Here is a 7,500-nt window from a genome sequence, read left to right as displayed (position 1 = left end):
TATATATATATATATATATATATATATATATATATATATATATATATATATATGTACATATATATATATATATATATATATATATATATATATATATATATATATATATATATATATATATATATATATATATCAATATCTATCTATCTATCTCTCTCTTTATATATCTATCTATCTATCTATCTATCTATCTATCTATATACATATATATATATATATATATATATATATATATATATATATATATATATATATATATATATATATATATATATATATATATATATATATATATCACATGCTTGTAAAAACAGAGCCAGTAATACTAATAATTTCTCACCAATGGATAACTCACTTTCAGAATGCAACACAATACAGATCTCCTTCCCTTCAAAATTTGTCAAGAGTACACCCAGTCATTTATGCATATATCCTATATTTTCAAAGTTTATAAATCTAGAATGTTATACAAATATTTCTGACATCATATAATGTACTTTGATATCCTAAAATGGGGCGGTAAATGAATGGTTACTCCGGGGTCGCCAAATATGCGAGGCGCTAGTTAGTTAATAAATGAGTAGAGAGCTCAACGCAACTAACTTTATTTCAACGGCGTATAAGTTTATGTACAACCCGTTCCAAGTAGGAACGGCACAAAAATTCAAACAATGATTCAAGACATACAGGCTTAAAGAGTTTATCAGCGTGAGGGGAGAGTACAAAGGTAAGTACAGTGGAACCTCTACATACGAATTTAATCCGTTCCAGAACCAACTTCGGATGTAGAAATTGTTCGGATGTAGAAATTGTTCGGATGTAGAAACGAATTTTCCCATAAGAATACATTGAAATAGGATTAATCCGTGGTTGAGCCCAAAAACCTATGATAACTTCTTAATAAACTATTACACATAATTTTCCCATGAGAATAATGAACACTAAATTAGATAATAGACATGTAAATAAGAAGAATAGACATGTAAATAAGAAGAATTAGCAAAAAATGATAAATAAGAAACGGGTTTTTAGCGTCACTTTACCTTAGAAACTCCAGCGCAGGTGTTGTTAGTCTTCGCTACGCAGAAAGGAGAGAGGAGACGGACGGACGGCGAGGAGGTAGAGAGGTTAACTACGATAAACGTACACTACCGTAACTTATTCTAACTTACACTAAGTGAACTTAGCTTATTTTTTTTATTTTCATATTTTATATTTTTTTTTTACATTTTCTTTTTTTCTTTTTGATGATTACGTAATTTTAATCACTATCACTCTCTACATTGAAAATTGACTGAATTTCTTTTGCTTCACTCTTTTCCGTTTTCTGTGTTTCACTTTCTTCCGCTTCACTCTTTGCCGTTTTCTTCGATTCACTTACATCCTCTTCATCGCGAGTTCACTTCGCAGTTTTTTAAAAGAAAGCATGATAGATAATTGCTTGGTACGGCTTTTCAGAATGTTTCGAAAGTGAGTTAGGCAAACATCATCGAATTGAGAAACTACACGACAAACCTGCAATTTCTTTGGATGGTATTTGTCGCTGAAGTCAACCACGTCTTGATATTTTCCTAACACCTCTTTTATTTGCGCTGAACCTAACACATGTTCTACCTCCTCGCTCTCTTCTTTGTCATCACTCATGTGCTCCGACATAGTATGGAGTTCCTTGAGCTCATCCGTCGTCAGTTCGTCGTGATGTTCGGCGACGAGTTCCGTAACATCATCTGCGTTGACCTCCAGACCCATGCACTTGCCAAGGGAGACGATTTCCTCTACAGCTTCCGCTGCACCGACCACGGGATCAGGTTCGGGGTCAAAACCCTCGAAATCTCGGGGAGCAACAGCATCAGGCCAAAGCTTCTTCCAAGCAGAATTCAGGGTCCGTCAAGTTAATCCCACCCAAGCCTGATCTATGATCTTCAAGCAGTGCACGATGTTGAAGTGGCCCCTCCAAAATTCACGTAAAGTTAAGTTGGTGCTTTGCGTGACATTAAAGCACTGCTTAAATAAGTGCTTGGTGTACAGCTTCTTAAAATTAGAGATGACTTGCTGGTCCATGGGCTGGAGGATAGAGGTGGTATTCGGTGGAAGATACAGCACCTTTATGAACTTGAATTCATCGAAGATATCATCTTCAAGTCCGGGGGGTGAGCGGGTGCATTGTCAAGGCATAGCAGGCACTTTAAAGGCAATTTCTGTTCATGAAGATACTTCTTCACAGAAGGGCCGAAAACTTGGTTTACCCATTGCACAAAGAATTGCCTAGTGACCCAGGCCTTCGAGTTGGATCGCCAGAAAACATGAAGCTGATCCTTATCGACGTTGTGTGCTTTAAAGGCCCTAGGGTTCTCTGAATAGTAAACCAGTAAGGGCTTGACTTTAAAGTCCCCGCTAGCGTTGGCACATAGGGCAAGAGTCAACCGATCCTTCATTGGCTTATGCCCAGGCAATTTCTTCTCTTCGGCAGTGAAATAGGTTCGACTCGGCATCTTCTTCCAAAACAGCCCGGTTTCATCACAATTAAACACCTGCTGCTCTACGTAGCCTTCTTCCTGCACGATCTTTTCGAAGTTCTTGACAAAGTCAGCTGCAACCTTTGTGTCCGCACTAGCAGCCTCTCCGTGGCGAACAACTGAATGAATCCCGGACCGTTTCTTAAATTTCTCGAACCAGCCACGAGATGCCTTGAAATCATCTGGGGAAGGCTCGGTTGAACTCTCCCCAGCATCACCCCCAGAGCTCTCCTCCTTCAAATCCATAAAGATGGCGTGCGCCTTCTCGCAAATAACGGTCTCGGTGATGGTGTCGCCAACGATCTCTCTATCCTTAATCCACACTAGTAGAAGTCGTTCCATCTCTTCTATGATAGGGATACGGCGTTTGGAAATTATAGTGATCCCCTTAGAAGGTTTCACTGCTTTAATAGCTTCCTTCTGTTTAAGGATTGTCGAGATCGTCGACATATTACGGCCATACTGTTTAGCAAGTTCACTCACGCGGATGCCACGCTCATGTTTTTCAATAATTTCCTGCTTAATTTCTATCGAAAACATTTCCTTCTTCCTTTTCTCACCACTACCACTGGCCAAACTAAGCCTTTTAGGACCCATACTTTACGTAAATTACCATTAAAGGATGCACGTAAAAAATCACGATTAAAACAGAGTTAATAGCAGAACGCACAGAGCACAACCGCAAGAAGCCGATGAGAACAGAGGACTGACCCAAGCCGCACTAATTGAGCGTCCCTCCGAGGTCGATGTGCTGCCTTCTATCGGCGGAAATAAAAAACACTTCAGGCGCTATGAGCACCGACTACGCGTACGAGTATTGTTTACTTCGGGTGTCGAAAAAAACATTCGGGTGTAGAGTCGGAACGTGTTCGAATTGTACTTCCCGTGTCGAAAAATTCGGATACAACCATACAACCGGTACGACGAAAATTGCTTACTTCGTGTGTCGAAATAAAATTCTGGTGTAGAGTAAAAAATTTGCTCAAATTTTACTTCGGATGTTGGAAAATTCGGATGTAGATACGTTCGTGTGTAGAGGTTCCACTGTATTTGCATAATATGTATTCTATTGCCTGTTCTTTTGTATAAATTGATTTTGTTATTTGCATATTAGCTTTGCTGAAGGAGCTAAAGAACTTATGCCATTTAACGCTAGAACTGTTGACCACATGATTTTGGAATAGGGTTTTTTTTTCTGCATTTTGAATTTTATATATTCAATTACGGTATTGCATAGTTCACTGAACTGAGAATATCGATGTTATACACCAAAAAAAAAAAAAAAAAAAAAAAAAAAACCTGAACTACTGTACTTATTTTCTCCTAGGTTTAACGAAAGTCTGACCTCCTCTTTTAGAATAATTTTCAATGGATTAATTAAGGTAACATTTTCAGAATCTAATTTCTAATCAACTGAGCTACTGAAAGAAGCATTTAGTAGGATTTTATCAACCATTTAGATCAAGCTAACTGAACCAGGATCATTAACCAACAGATTCTGAAATTAATTCATAATTAGTGATGAGGAATTAGAGTACATAAATACGATCTTTAAGCTCCTATTGATGTGAATATTTCTATTCATTTAATTCGATTCAAAATCAGAACATTTATTGATACGCACTGAATGGAGTGTAGCAGCATGTTGCTACACAGACCAGCAAAACTTAATAGAGTCCAATCAATGAAAATCCTAACAACTAGAGGGACGCTAAGCAGAGAGCATACTTCCAGCACGGTAGCCTATTTCTCAAGGTTAGGGTTAATTTGGTCGACAATTTGCTCAACCTTTACCTCGACCTTTGACCTAGGACTTTCAAAATGGAATCCCTTTTATGTCTTAACAAAACAATTAATCCTTGAAAGTTACACTGTTCTTAGTGAAATTGTGGCCGGAAAGTTGTTCACAAACAAAAAACATACAGACAAATGAACGAACATCACGCGAAAGCATAACCTCCTCCCCAACTTCGTTGGCGAAGGTAAAAAACCAATATTTTAATTGATACTTCTATTCAAGGGTTGTGGTGGCCGATGTGGTAACGTCCCTGACTGGTGAACACCAGACCTGCTCAAAATCGTTAGTTTATTTGGTCGCTGTAATCTCACCATCCTTATGAGCTAAGGATGTGGGGCTTGGGGTACCTATAGGTCTACCTGCTACATCATCAGCAGCCATTACCTGGCCCTCCTTGATCCTAGCTTGGGTGGAGAGGGGGCTTGAGAGTTGATCCTATTCAAATATGGTCAGTCTCTAAGCTACTGTTCTCCTTAATAGGGCAAAGTCACTGTGCCTTGCCTCTGCCATTCATGAGCGGCCTTTAAACCTCTAAGTGGTAGTGGTACTGCAGTGCTTCAACGTACGTGAAATTCAATATGATACCTTAGACACGGAAACACGAGAAATCCTCTTTAGATTTGTATACAAAAGGATATAAATCTTGCGTGTTTACGATTGAATAGTATCTGGTTCAAGGATACTAATGGGTTTTTTGCTTGACAATTGAGAACATCTATTCTATACATTAGCTCTGCTGGTGAAATCATTCACATTTATTAAATGGAGCTAAAGTGTCGACATCTAGAAGTAAAAAAAAAAAAAAAAAAAAAAAAAAAAAAAAAAAAAAAAAAAAAAAAAAAAAAACGAATTTTAACCGTTGTAAAGATTTTATTCTTGTTTGGAAGTAAAGACATCATATGCGGTACCATGAATATGAGATTTCCTAATTCAAGCGTTAATCATTTCTCATATCATTTATTAATTTCCTTATTTTCTTTTCTCAATGGGCTATTTTTCCCTGTTGGAGCCCTTGGGCTTATAGTATCTTACTTTTCCAATCTAGGGTTGTAGCGTAGCTAATAATAATAATATTAATAATAATAATAATAATAATAATAATAATAATAATAATAATAATAATGATTTATAAATACTCTTAAGGATTATCATCACCAGCCTAATACATATCCTTCCAATTGCGTCTGTTTATCGCCTTTTTGTGCCAGTTCGTCAATCCATCGTCTTCCTTTTCTTAACATGCTTCCTTTACAATCTCTAGGGACCCATTCTTTATTTCTTGATGTCCATCTATTGTCTGTTATTATCATTACATGCTTTCAAGGATAAATCATATTTAATTAGATTCTATATAATGGTTGATTAGGACATTATTTAATATCAACAGTGTAATAAAAATTATTTCCTTACAGATTAGACAATTAGTCTGAATAAACTATAAGGAACAGTATTTCTGATGTGTGTTTAAAAGAACTTCACATGATTTATTAAGAAAAAAGTCTTGAAAAATATGAAAAATACATTCAAAATAAGCTACAGAGAAAGAATAGTACTCTGAAATATTGATGAAATGATAAGGAAAATTTATCTATATTGTTGAAATGAAAGATCTGATTTTGCTTAAGATTTACGTTACGTGATCCTTAAACGAGGCCGGGAAAGCATAAATGCTAACTTATAAAGAATTTTATAAATATTAAATATAATTTTATAGATATAAAACTGAAAAATTTTATTTTTACACAAAACAAACATCATGATTATTACTATTCTGTGATAAGATACTGTTTCAGTTAACTATTATGCAGAATTATTACTTTATTATATTTGATTAAATGCAAAGAAAGATTCGAAAGTGGAGTATTTGTGATGTCTTAAAAGTTTAATACAAATATGGTTTAATGAGTTGTGGTAAAAGGAAACAAATCTATGATCAAGTTATTTATGAAAGCCAGATCTTCTATCGGAATCAAATAACTTTGTGATAGGAGAAGCCAAGAAGATTCAAGGAGTATAGTACCGGGGTCTAGCGATGGCAGGCAGGGCAGCCGGTCGGGACTAAGGTCCACACTAAAGCCAAAGCAAAGACCAAAAGAAGGCAAACGTGTTACTCCATACGAATTGGGGAAAAGGCACGCTAAAAGATGAAGAAGAAGAAGAAGAAGAAATAAAAAAAAAAAAGATAAAGCCTTTTACAAGTAGACTACAGTAGATGTTTAGTAATTACATCATGTAAAAGAAGCACTCTAAGAGTGCAGACCTCCACCATGGCCGCTTATTTTTAGAAACCAACTTGCTCTTCGGTTAGTTCGGTCGACCTTTTTCGAAAGCTAAATGGCAAAATAGGGAACAGGTTACTACCTTCAGCATACCTAATTTAGACGTTTTGCCCAAAAAAAAAAAAAAAAAAAAAAAAAAAAAAAAAATATATATATATATATATATATATATATATATATATATATATATATATATATATATATATATATATATATATAATATGAGGCCTGTAGAAACTGGGCTGTAATTGTCAGATATGAAACTTTTGCAGATAGGAATCTCCAACAAAATGTTTTCACAAAGAAAAACTTTTGCTTGAGGGTACACTCGGGCACACTATTTTATCTAACTTCTCTTCCTCTGGTTTTGTTAAAGTTTTCATAGTTTATAGAGGATGTATTTATTTCAATGTTGTTACTGCTCTTTAAATATTTTATTTTTTCTTATTTCCTTTCCTCACTGGGCTATTTTCCCTGTTGGAGTCCCTGGGCTCATGGTACACTGCTTTTCCAACTAGGGCTCTAGCTTAGCAAGTAATAATAATAATAATAATAATAATAATAATAATAATAATAATAATAATAGAGATGATTCTTGGAGATAACGCAAATACATTCTCATTTGGTGAGTCAATCAATGTCTCAACAACTACGTTGAGATTATCTTTGCCCCAAATGGCAACATTATCGTTGCTACCTTTGCCAATTGTATAAAATGTACAGTAGCATAATCACTGAAAACTAGATGTTCTTCAAATTTGTTTCCTTCTGATGTCTCTTGCATGACCACTGGAAATTGGTAGGTGTTTAGGCCGGGAGCACACTAGCGACTCTGTGGCACCACAAAGCCACAGCATCGTGCGGCGGGGATGTGGTCTCCCATAGGTTTCCATTGTTTTCAAAGCTA

The sequence above is a fragment of the Palaemon carinicauda genome, chromosome 7, assembly GCF_036898095.1.
Source record: "Palaemon carinicauda isolate YSFRI2023 chromosome 7, ASM3689809v2, whole genome shotgun sequence".
Classification (NCBI taxonomy): domain Eukaryota; kingdom Metazoa; phylum Arthropoda; class Malacostraca; order Decapoda; family Palaemonidae; genus Palaemon; species Palaemon carinicauda.
The sequence above is the reverse complement of the archived record's forward strand: the minus strand, read 5'-3'. Positions refer to the sequence as shown.